Source organism: Schistocerca serialis, chromosome 2 (genome assembly GCF_023864345.2).
Source record: "Schistocerca serialis cubense isolate TAMUIC-IGC-003099 chromosome 2, iqSchSeri2.2, whole genome shotgun sequence".
Lineage (NCBI taxonomy): Eukaryota > Metazoa > Arthropoda > Insecta > Orthoptera > Acrididae > Schistocerca > Schistocerca serialis.
In genome coordinates, this window is record NC_064639.1 from 342,011,366 (window position 1) to 342,025,268 (window position 13,903).

Here is a 13,903-nt window from a genome sequence, read left to right on the forward strand (position 1 = left end):
TTACTCTTATGCATTTTGAAAAATATTTTATAAGTGTATCTTTTCTAACTACAATAAGTCGCGAAATCTTGCCCAATATTGATTGTTCCTGATCACTTACAGCGTCACCTGTTCATGGAATTTTCTACAGCAGTTTTAAAAAGATCATCTAATGATCTTTTCGTTAAACACTTTCCATATCTGTGTGTTAAAACGACTTCTGCGTCTCCTGTTATCATTTGGAATTTTCTTCAGTAATTTGGAAAAGGTTGCGTAGTGATTTTTAGTTAAAAATTTTTGTAAATGTGCTTTAAACATTTATCAATAAAATATTGTGGGCTATTCCAGACAAATAAATTTATCCTTGGTTGTTTCCACTGCATTCCCCCCCCCCCCCCCCCCCCTCCTCACCGCTCCACCCCAACCCTTCTATCGACTTTTCATGTGTGGCAGTTCTCTGTGAATAGTATCAAATTCCATCGTGATTTGCATTCCACGGTAAAATGTATATGTCCTGAAACCGTGTCTGTGTGTGTGTGTGTGTGTGTGTGTGTGTGTGTGTGTGTGTGTGTGTGCGCGCGCGTGTGTGCATGTGTTTGTGGTTTAGTGGCTGTCAACGACGAGGTTTACAGCGCCAATACCAAAATCAGTAGAAACGAATGTTGTTAAAACGTTTAACATGCTATAAAAGAAGTAGGATGCAATCTGACGTTAAACTGAACTCGCTCTCTCTCAGTCGTAATCATGTTCATCGCACAATCACATTAACCCACAGACCAAAAGATAGCTTTAAAATTGTCTGCAACACACAAACACAAGTAAAACAACAGAAAAACTGAAATAGATTCAGACGGATGTGATGGGATGATCATTTACAGACGAGCACGGATGAACCACCCTATTTGAGTACGGAAGTCCACAGCACATCAAAATCGATAGCATAGTGTCTAGTTTAGGAATGTGATGTGCAAACCAGCCTTAATATCGACGATACAGTTATCTTTTTCCGTGTGAGAAAATATTTAAAAATTATATTTCATCAATCTCCCGCTGAGCAAACACATACGATGCTTAAACAGCTTCGATGCTGTTCTTAATTAGGTATGGTAATGCTTTCTTGTCTTTTGTCATATCGTCCATGGGAGAAGTAGTAACTTCAACGGTATCAATGTCGATGAGAAATGACAGATAAATGTCGAAGGTAATTGTCTGTGCAAGTAACTTTGCCAATGACACCACAGAAAACCGTAAGGTTTTCGGTATTTCACGACAAAGAAGTGAACACAGCGACAAAAATGCTAGAAAACAAAATGAAATGACTCAGAATACCAGAAAACTTTGCTCAAGAGGAATATTCCGTTGAAAAGCCAACAAATAGGGTGAGCGAAAAATACCGAGTGCTATAGATTATCGCGGCAGGCGGAGCCGAATATAAAGTTGCCTTGTGTCGTAACTGCTTCATTTTTGCCTAGTAAGACAAGTATAGTATTCCTTTAGTTATCTGTAAGTTAAATATTAAAGTTTTTGTCCAATGTAATTTACGTCTGTCCCCATTATTGAATCTGACTGCATTTGTGCTTGGACCTGACTGCAAGGATAGTTATTCAGCGATTTTACAACATGTAAACAATACTATCATTCCAAACTCATTTTCTTCCTCTGAGGAACGATGCTGCACTCCTGCAATGCAACTCAATTATTTGTACCTTAAGATAAGCAGGGCTTGCTGTGCATTGATCCTTTCTTGAGGTGAATTTGTAGGTCAATGATTTTGCTGAAGTGTGACGTACCCTCAGTCTTTTCGCATTATCGCTTATATTTTCCACTGTTATATTATGACAGCAACTGTTTGTATATACTATTATTACCTATTGCACCATATGTTTCCAGTATGTTTCACATTGCTAAATATAAACTTCTTCATGTAGTATTTTACTGAGTATTCAGTACTTTCCTTCGTCCTCAGTATTCTGTCCCAAAACTGTTAACTATCTTACTGATTGTCTACATTATCCAACCTAATCCACCTTCCTTCACTCACGCGGACTAACACGAGGCTATGCACTACTCAGACCCATTACCACTTGCCTTCAATTGCTATCCAGCCACAACTTCCTCGCTTGGCGTGCCTTTCCAGAGGTACCTGTACGTCTTCTCACCTGACGTCAATGACAAGTGTCCGTAAGTCATTTATGACAATTTCACTTATTACTACGTATGTCTTCACATGATCTAAGGCTGACTGTACTACTCTTTCAATAATTCCGTTCTGGTGTGGTGTTGTCCTCTAATCGATCGGTGTAACAATAAAGTAGGTATAGCAGTGGTTAACTTACCTGTTATTTTACGTTTATAAAGTTTAACTATTTGGTACTGAATGAAATGGAAAGTGACGTAGAAGATTTCCGCAGACATTGTCACCTTACGTAGCACTGCGTCGACCACTCATAATTTTCTCTAATTTCATCCTGTAACTTTACTTCTGCCATAGAGCAGTTCGTTAAGAGACCGAATAAAACTTTCTCTACGTAAAGACACATGTGTGAATTGGACCTTCTAGAAATGCTGCCACAGTTGAAATAGTGCTCAAATCCAGACCTTTGTCTGAAGCTTCTAGTCTAGCCATGATGGGTAGACCAATACCTGAGGTTGTTGTTGGAACATGAAAAAACGGTTTGTGTTCAGGCCCAACAAACAGTTTGTCACCATAGGAAGATTCAATTCAGTTCAGTTCAGCGCATTCTTACGGTTAGGTTTAAATCTGGGATTAATCCCTTACGGTGTCGCTACACTATTTTCCATTATACGTCGCGTTGCTAGGAATTTGTATGGAATAGCAAGTGAAAGGTACTTCCAAACTTAAGAAACTGGCTAATGAGAAGAACCTGCCGGCCGGGTTGGCCGAGCCGTTCTAGGCGCTACAGTCTGCAACCGCGCGACCGCTACGGTCGCAGGTTCAAATCCTGCTTCAGGCATGGATGTGTGTGATGTCCTTAGGTTAGTTAGGTTTAATTAGTTCTAAGTTCTAGGGGACTGATGACCGCAGAAGTTAAGTCCCATAGTGCTCAGAACCACTTGAACCATTTGAGAAGGACCTGCTTTCCCAGAAGGTAATGCGCTGCCCATGAAAGGAGATTTCCAGCCAGGCATAAAGTGTTTTTGTTGTCACATTGTAACCTCCCCCTCTCTTATCGACCTTAATGACAGCGAAAAATTAAACCGCGTGTACCTATTGGAAATTTGGGAAAAAGCAATCGTCACCGAAGTTAATCTGTCGGTAAAGAGGGAGGAAAGGGTTACATCTAAATGAAAGGAAAAATGCAAATGAAACTGGTGGAAATTAATTTTGAAAAGGGGTAAAGTTAATGAAGAAAGTAAATGTGCGGCCGTTACGTTAACAATTAACTAGCGGTAATTATATATTTGAGATTTGGGGGAAATTACGGTCGCCAGTCCTAAGGACAATTACTATAGTAACTGAAAAAGAAAGGTAATTACACATATAATTAGCACTAGAAGCATGGCAACTGAAGGTTGACACGTGTAGTGTGAAAACTGAAAGTTTGTCAGAAGTAATAACTTTCGCTGCACTCTGACTTAATTTAGCAAAAGAATTAATAAAACCGGAAAACTGAAAGTTAATTTAGTGACTGAAATTAATAAGAAGCTTTCTTTCTTAAGCACATCGAAATTCAGTAAAATACGGTTAGTCTTGGACTACCTCAACAATCATTTCAAAAGCTACTTGAGTCTACACAATTTAGAAATAAGAGATTTAGCTTTGAACTTGAATTAAATGATTCTGAACAATTAACAATAGTAAGATTTAGTACATACCAAGCTGAGCTGCAGTCACAGGTAAGCTAAAATACGGTAACTAAACTCGCACTCTTAATTTGTGCTTGCGTAATCTAAATATTGTAGCCAGCTATGAATACTTAAACTGAACTTTGAAATTAAAGCAGTGAAATGGAATGATTGTACTTAAATGCTGGCATCTGAATTTCAACGGCACTCGGGTTGATTTCGGAAAAGGAAGGGACCCTGCTTGGTAATGCAATTGGGACAATGAGCAACAAAGGTTTATGCTAAGTTGCTGTAATTTTGCGAGGCAAATGGAACAATTTGAAAAGCTGAGGTCTGCCATACAGTTCTAAAACTTTACGTGCTTCCAGTCTTCCTTGTTGGTTGATTGAAGGTTTGAAGCCGTCGATCGAGGAGGTGGCGACAGTCACTCATTGTCGGCCGTCGCTGTTGCAGAAGCTGGATGTTGGCGCGCCTTCTTCTCGACACGGTCACCAGACGAAACGGGCTCTTGATGTGCGCCAGCTAATGCTTCCCGTCCGCGACACCATGTCAGAAACTATCATCGCAAGTCGAGCGCAATTACATGCTGCCAAACCCCGAAAGCGCGGCAACTCGCGGGAGCTTCACACCACACACCTGCTCCACTCGCTACTCCAGCCAGACTCTCACTGCTCTGCCCGCGCTCCACGCGGCAGAGTTAACACCACCAAAGATCCTACACACTTTGATTCTTCACACGACCTATCGATGTAATCGTTCGATAGCAGTTTTCCCTAGGCAAGACCCAGCGTAAAATATAAATAATATTCACAAAACAAACCAATTATACATCGACATAAATGCATATATATATATACAAATAGTAAAACAATTACAATATACAAAGACACAAAAATGTTATATCTTCAGGTAACAAAATTAAGGAAAACAAATTTATAGTACAATAGATGGAAATAGGAGGATATGCATTTCCGGCGTTACAACATCATAAATGCTACTTCAGCAGAAGAGACGTTTCACAGCTACTGCAACACAATTTTGTAACGACCTCTCGTCAACGTATATGGCATATTTTCTTGCTGTTCCGGAGCTACACAGGGCAAGCGTGCTAAATAGCTTCCTGAGGTAGCCACCTTTTGTTCTTAAAATTCTTCGCAATAACACAATTACCAATACTGAATGCACCGAATTTTCTCGCCAACTCTTTTTGGTGGTGAGATGCACCGAATTATCTTGTAAGAAATGGCACGCCGTTGTTCGGACCACTTCTACGGTATGTGGCAGGTGGGCGCAATTATAGGCGCCAGTCGTGTCTCCTGCGATTATAGTAATACGCTTCATTTATCGAAGGCATTCCTCAGAGCATACTACGGATCGGTATGTCTCAATCGGCAGCTGCAATCTTCCGCTTGAATTCCGTGGACTCAAGACGGACATGGCGTGTACCTCTTGATTACTGTCTAGTGTTTTGTGGCTCGAGCGCAACTACAAATCGTCGAAGTTTTTACACTGTCAGGTGTTCCATTCTTTCCGCTGCCAATAATAGAAACTGGTCCAATTTAACTCTACGTAAATACACTTCATACCAACGGCCTTGTCGCAATAGTAACGCCGGTTCCCGTGACATTATCGAAGTTAAGCACTGACGGGCTTGGATGTCATTTGGTTGGGTGACCAGCCAGGGCTGCCGAGCTCCTGTTGCCAATCAGGATGCACTCAGCCCTTGTGAGGCCAACTGAGGAGCTACTTGATTGATAAGTAGCGACGCCGGTCACGAAACTGACAATAGCCAGGAGACAGGTGTGCTTAACACATTCCGCTTCATATCAGCACTCAGTGACGCCTACAGGAGGAGGATGATACGGCGGTCGGTCGGTACTGTTCGGCCTTCCGAGACCCATTTGGACGGAGTTTAAATATGCTTCATGAAACCACGGCAGAATGGAATCCCATAGTCAAAAGTATATGTGACTCTCAAGTGAAAGAAAAGAAAACCTATACAATGAGCAGTCAATAGTTAGGTGATAGCACTGTCCTCATCACAATCGACAGCAAACCAATACCGAGAACGATAGTTCAGGTATACATGCCGACGTCGCAAGTTGGAGATGAAGAGATAGAGAAAGTATGTGAGAACACTGAACAGGTAATGCTGTAAGAAAAGGCAGATGAAAATCTAATAGTCTTGGGGGACTGGAATGAGGTTGTAGGGGAAGAAACGGTTACGGGAGAATATGGGCTTGGTACTAGGAATAAGAGAGGAGAAAGACTAATTGAGTTTTGTAATAAATTTCGGCTAGTAACAGCGAATACTCTGTCCAAGAATCACAAGAGGAGGAGGTATACTTGGAAAAAACTGCGGGATACAGGAAGATTCAGTTAGGTTACGTTATGGTCAAACAGAGATTCCAAAATCAGATTCTGGCATGTAAAGGCATATCACAGTTGAGTAGTGATGAAGAGTAAGCTAAAGTTTAGGACACTAGTCGGAAAGAATCAATGAGCAATGAAGTGGGGTACAAAAGTGTTATGGAATGAAGAGATACGCTTGGAGTTCTCTGAGGCTACAGATACTGCAATAGGATACTTCACCAGGCAGTATAGCTGAAGAGGAATGGACATTTCAGATGCAAGAGTGGTAACATTAATAGTGCAACGGGAATTCCACCGCTAAACGCAGAGTATAGAGCAAATAGGTGGAAAAAGTACATTGAAGGCCTCTACGAGGAGAAAGATTTGTCTGATGTGATAGAAGACGATACAAGAGTCGATGCAGAAAAAAAACATGACACTGCATAAAGTTTATCCTCAATATAGGAACGATAAATCGTGGAGTTATATAGAGAAATTTTTCGTCTCCATCATTATTTGGTCTCAATATCGGCACACTCGTTTGTCACTGGCAATCGCAACGAAGAAAGGATTTTTACCTTAGGATACATGGTTTTAAGCAGTGTTTTGTTTAGTGACAGTTAAGAGGTGGCAGACCACTTTTTGATTTTAACAACGCTCTCAGTCAGTTTAAAATTGATATTTTTGGTCATGATCTCAGTGTTCCCCAGTACTACATATGTTTTGTATGGTTCATGACTTTTTACTTGAGGAAACTGTGGGCAGAATGTTCATATATGTGCATGTGTAGCCTGTAGAGAACTTGTACCTGAGGGGCCATAGTGGAGGAGCACATGGAGAAAGATGGGTTGCAGGCCATAAATAGCGAGTGCAGCGACCAGACTATGCGTGTGTTTCTGGGAAGCAGCGCTCTGTGGATTTTGCTTGCAGAGGGACTTCGGCTCGAGCCACTCCCATCTCCCAACTTAGGATTGGAGCAGATAGGCACCGATTCGCAAAACATTTTACCTGGGCCAGGCGACAGACTGTCGTGAAGGTGGACAGTTGGAGGAAAGTGGGTGGAGGAAGCCATTTGAGAGAGTCTGCTGTAATCTGAGCTTCTGTGCAAATGGTGGCACATGATGAAACTCCATGTTAGAACCTGATATGATATGGACAGAGCGGCTGGCGCACATGCTTAGTGGAGACTCCCATGATGCCAGGAAGTCGCCAGGTTCTTTTTGTAAGCGGCAAAAACATATGTCTCACGGGCACGACTGCCTGGGAAGCTTAAAAGCCTTCTTACAGAAATTGGGACTGGTCAGCCTGGAAAGATTTGAGGGATTGTGGTCCTGTCCAGGAGGAAGTTTTTTGCCGAAACATTGCCCTGCTTACCATGAGAACGACTCCTCCCTAGTCTAAAATCTTCTTTTTCCGACAAGACAGATTTTGAATAGCTGATCGGTTTCTCTCAGGAAATGCTAAGCAGAGGCATACACACCCAGGGTGGCAATCCTGGTGCTGTGTCTGGAACGGCTACCAGGCCGACAGACGGTAGTTCCATTGTTTTGTACATTCGACTCCCATACCGAGGCCTGGTGGAAAGGATTGTGATTATTTGCTTCCTCATCTTCTGGTCCTCCCCTGGTGGAGAACTTCGTATCTTTCCCTAATGGATCAGACTTGTGGTTTGCATTTTGTGGTGAACTAAGAGACAGTGGCAGTTCCCAACTGTATCGACAGTGCAACTGCATATCATCTTGGACATATCACGTCCTGAGTCGGCCGTCTGACGTTTGATAATTCCAATATGCACCGTCGTGCCTGTAACATAAATTGGTTTGGCCAGTCCAGCGAATGGGCCCACCTCAGATTGAAATCTGCCGGAATTTCACGGCTCTGATAGGGAACTTTCACTGCGTTCTAATAATGAGAACGCCATTTCTCGTAGCAAGCAAATCGTCGTGGACGCGTCGTATCATTACAACTGCAGCAGCGCTTCGCTTGTGGCCTACAGTGGGCCGTTTTCTGGTGCCGCCTGAATCAGGTGAAAGGGTAAAATGTTGCTGCACTGTCGTAGGGCTAATACATGATATTCACAGCTCCTAGTTTTTGGTGTGCTTGGTCGTAGTTGACTCCATTTGAATAGCGGATTCACGTAAACAAAGTCAGATTGCATTGGAAAAGCGATTAATTCAGGGGGAATCTGAATAGTTTCTACCCCAATCAATGCTTTCCCAATCAAGCACCATCCCTTTTTCTGACCTGTGTTTGTCATTTTTTTGTAAGATTTATTAGCCCGTTGTAGTTACAAAAGGACTAATGAGAACTTGTCATTTTCTTTGTATACTTAAATATGCCACTGTTCTCATTCATACCCTCTTAATTATTCACCGTTTCTGTTTTTATGGTAATACATGGATACACCAGCAATTCAAGGACAAATATCATAAAATTAATTAATTTAATTATTAATTTGTTTTCTGAAAGTGACTATAGACATAAGCAATAAAAGTGCCGTGAGTAAATTTACTACTTTCATAAAAAAGAAATTAAGGATGTAGTTCACGGTTTAAAGTTCATTGAGAAAACAATACTTTTTTTAGGTAAAGACAATAACTTTTAACTTCACTCGGAGATATATTTATAATTGAAGCAAACGACGGGTTTCACAGTTTGTTCTCAGTTCTCACAACGGCTGCCCATCTTGAGCAAATAACTACTGCAAAATGTAGTACGAGATAAAGATCTCATCTTATAAAGGAAACTAATCAAAGATTTACATTTAATAATATAAAAATACGAATAATTAAATGGTTTAGCAAACTGATTCTTTTTATTTGGGGCTCGCTGAACTCCAGCTACGAGGAGAAAGATTAAATTGCAAATTTTCAGTCTTTCAGCAGATCTGTGGCACTATTTATAGAACTCATTAGGAATAACGCTAGGATACAATTACCAGCACTTTTACAAACTATTTGGTCTGAGGTACGTAAATGAAATCTGGACGCACTGCAGAACAAGACGAGAAAAACTTTCTTTTGTAAAATACTTGTTCTGATGTACTTCAAATGCTCCTGGATTATAATGATAAAGGAACAGAATTGAAAGAGAAGATTTGTTTTTCTTCAGAAGAGTCATCAGATTAATAAAAATGGTTGATAACTTCCGTTGAGGTGACCAGCCAAACGATTGTAATAATCATTTCGGAAAAAATCTATAGATTGGAATCTCCTAAAGTGGCCAATGAAGATAAACGAAAGGAACCAAAGGAACGCCCGAGGACATTCAAAAGTTACGTTGCGGATGTAGCCTTTGAGATGGAGAACGTTCATAAATTGTAAGTAAATGGGAATTATAAAACATGGGTATATTTTTAATCCCGCCTTTCACTACCGCTGCGTTTCTTCTGCTCTGCTGAAGAATCGTAGGTCCCCTCTCGCTTTCATGGAATAAAATAGTATTTGCGGATGATACTAGTATAATTCCAATTATAGCGTACAATTGAACTGTGCTTCCGCAAAGTCGTCCAGCCCTTATTTCGCAGCGATATTTGATTTTGAACACATTAAAACATTGTAGACTAATATTCCGGTTAGCTTTGTACGAATACTGATGCAGACCGTGCTGTAACGTTGGGATCATCTGTTACGTAAAAGAAGCGAATGAACTAAAAACGGCTGTTCCAGTGGCGTTTTTCCATAAACGATAATGAATAAGAACTGACAGACTTTCGGTCCGTCTGAAACAAACTTAACTCTAAAAGTTACTGGAACTTAACTAGCGAACATTGAAATAAAACAATCCCTTGGTTTACTTTACTTTTTCGATAACCTAGTGAAATACTCTCTGAAATGGCAATTCATTGAAATTTTCGTAATTCCAATTGTATCTAATAAGTGATTTCGTATAATACATTATATTGTTGATGTTGTTGCCTTCAGTCCTGAGACTGGTTTGATGCAGCTCTCCATGCTACTCTATCCTGTGCAAGCTTCTTCATCTCCCAGTACTTACTGCAACCTACATCCTTCTGAATCTACTCAGTGTATTCATCTATTGGTCTCCCTCTACGATTTTTACCCTCCACGCTGCCCTCCAATGCTAAATTTGTGATCCCTTGATGCCTCAGAACATGTCCTACCAACCGATCCCTTCTTCTGGTCAAGTTGTGCCACAAACTTCTCTTCTCCCCAATCCTATTCAATACTTCCTCATTAGTTATGTGATCTACCCATCTAATCTTCAGCATTATTCTGTAGCACCACATTTCGAAAGCTTCTAACCTCTTCTTGTCCAAACTATTTATCGTCCATGTTTCACTTCCATATATGGCTACACTCCATACAAATACTTTCAGAAACGACTTCCTGACACTTAAATCTATACTCGATGTTAACAAATTTCTCTTCTTCAGAAACGGTTTCCTTGCCATTGCCAGTCTACATTTTATTTACACTCCACTTCGACCATCATCAGTTACTTTGCTCCCCAAACAGCAAAACTCCGTAAGTGTCTCATTTCCTAATCTAATTCCCTCAGCATCACCCGACTTAATTCGACTACATTCCATTATCCTCGTTTTGCTTTGTTGATGTTCATCTTATATCCTCCTTTCAAGACACTGTCCATTCCGTTCAAGAGCTCTTCCAAGTCCTTTGCTGTCTCTGACAGAATTACAATGTCATCGGCGAACCTCAACGTTTTTATTTCTTCTCCATGGACTTTAATACCTACTCCGAATTTTTCTTGTGTTTTCTTTACTGCTTGCTCATTATACAGATTGAATAACATCGGGGACAGGCTACAACCCTGTCTCAGTCCCTTCAAAACCACTGCTTCCCTTTCATGTCCCTCGACTCTTATAAATGCCATCTGGTTTCTGTACAAACTGTAAATAGTCTTTCGCTCCCTGTATTTTACCCCTGCCACCTATAGAATTTGAAAGAGAGTATTCCAGTCAACATTGTCAAAAGCTTTCTCTAAGTCTAGAAATGATAAAAATGTAGGTTTGCCTTTCCTTAATCTATTTTCTAAGATAAGTCGTAAGGTCAGTATTGCCTCATGTGTTCCAACATTTCTGCGTAATCCAAACTGATCTTCGCCGAGGTCGGCTTCTGTCAGTTTTTCCATTCGTCTGTAAAGAATTCGCTTTAGTATTTTGCGGCTGTGACTTATTAAACTGATAGTTGGGTAATTTTCACATCTGTCACACCTGCTTTCTTTGGGATTGGAATTATTATATTCTTCTTGAAGTCTGAGGGTATTTCGCCTGTCTCATATATCTTGCTCACCAGATGGTAGAGTTTTGTCAGGACTGGTTCTCCCAAGGCCGTCAGTAGTTATAATGGAATGTTGTCTACTCCCGGGGCCTTGTTTCGACTCAGGTCTTTCAGTGCTCTGTCAAACTCTTCACGCAGTATCGTATCTCCCATTTCATCTTCATCTACATCCTATTCCATTTCCAATTTACTGTCCTCAAGTCTATCGCCCTTGTATAGATCCTCTATATACTCCTTCCACCTTTCTGTTTTCCCTTCTTTGCTTATAACTGGGTTTCCATCTGAGCTCTTGATATCCATACAAGTCGTTCTCTTTTCTCCAAAGGTCTCTTTAATTTTCCTGTAGGCTGTATCTATCTTATCCCTAGTGAGATAAGCCTTTACATCCTTACATTTGTCCTCTAGCCATCCCCGCTTAGCAATTTTGCACTTCCTGTCGATCTCATTTTTGAGACGTTTGTATTACTTTTTGCCTGCTTCATTTACTGCGTTTTTATATTTTCTCCTTTCATCAATTAAATTCAATATTTCTTGTGTTACCCAAGGATTTCTACTAGCCCTCGTGTTTTTACCTACTTGATCCTCTGCTGCCTTCACTACTTCATCCGTCAGAGCTACCCATTTTTCTTCTACTGTATTTCTTTCCCCCATTCCTGTCAATTGTTCCCTTATGCTCTCCCTGAAACTCTGCACAACCTCTGGTTTAGTCAGTTTATCCAGGTCGCATCTCCTTAAATTCCCATCTTTTTTCAGTTTCTTCAGTTTTAATCTACAGTTCATAACCAATAGATTGGGGTCCCACATCTGCCCCTGGAAATGTCTTACAATTTAAAACCTGGTTCCTAAGTCTCTGTCTTACCATTATATAATCTATCTGATACCTTCTAGTATCTCCAGGTTGGTTGGTTGGTTGGTTTGGGGAAGGAGACCAGACAGCGTGGTCATCGGTCTCATCGGAATAAGGAAGGATGGGGAAGGAAGTCGGCCGTGCCCTTTCCGAGGAACCATCCCGGCATTTGCCTGGAGTGATTTAGGGAAATCACGGAAAACCTAAATCAGGATGGCCGGACGCGGGATTGAACCGTCGTCCTTCCGAATGCGTACCTCCAGGCTTCTTCCACGTATACAACCTTCTTTTATGATTCTTGATCCAAGTGTTAGCTATGATTAAGTTATGCTCTGTGCAAAATTCTACCAGACGGCTTCCTAATTCATTGCTCTCCCCCAATCCATATTCACCCACTATGTTTCCTTCTCTCCCTTTTCCTACTCTCGAATTCCAGTCACCCATGACTATCAAATTTTCGTTTCCCTTCACTACCTGAATAATTTCTTTTATCTCATCATACATTTCATCAATTTCTTCATCATCTGCAGAGCTAGTTGGCATATAAACTTGCACTACTGTAGTAGGCATGGGCTTCGTGTCTATCTTGGCCACAATAATGCGTTCACTATGCTGTTGGTAGTAGCTTACCCGCACTCCTATTTTTTTATTCATTATTCAACCTACTCCTGCAGTACCCCTATTTGATTTTGTATTTATAACCCTGTATTCACCTGACCAAAAGTCTTGTTCCTCCTGCCACCGAACTTCACTAATTCCCACTATATCTAACTTCAACCTATCCATTTCCCTTTTTAAATTTTCTAACCTACATGCCCGCTTAAGGGATCTGACATTCCACGCTCCGATCCGTAGAACGCCAGTTTTCTTTCTCCTGATAACGACGTCCTCTTGAGCAGTCCCCGCCCGGAGATCCGAATGGGGGACTATTTTACCTCTGGAATATTTTACCCAAGAGGACGCCATCACCATTTAACGATACAGTAAAGCTGCATGCCCTCGGGAAAAATTACGGCTGTAGTTTCCTCTTGCTTCCAGCCGTTCGCAGTACCAGCACAGCAAGGCCGTTTTGGTTAGTGTTGCAAGGCCAGATCAGTCAATCATCCAGACTGTTACCCCTGCAACTAGTGTAAAGTCTGCTCTCTTCTGGAAACACACGTTTGGTTGGCCTCTCAATAGATACCCCTCCGTTGTGGTTGCACCTACGGTACGGCTATCTGTATCGCTGAGGCACGCAAGTCTCCCCACCAACGGCAAAGTCCATGGTTAATGGGGGGTAGGATAATACATTAAATTTCACAAAATTTATTGTTTCATTTATTTACTTGCATACGATGTTCGTTCAATAAATGCTAGCATTATTTTGCATTCACTAATGAAGCCATAATTAAGAAAAATTAGGTAGGCATTGTCGCTTTTCACTATTTTGTATAATGTGACGTAAATCTTATGTAAAAATCTTTTATATTGTATACGCCAGTTTTGGCATAAAATACGAAAGGTTTTGTGTATATTCATGATAACTTTAAACTTTTGATTGTTAATTTTATAAATTTGCTCTATAGTTCTGTTAACTTCATTGTTAAGAACATATAAATAGGGGGAGCAGGAGGCTAAAGAAAAGTCAGTTGGACACAGTTCACAGATGCGATCACTG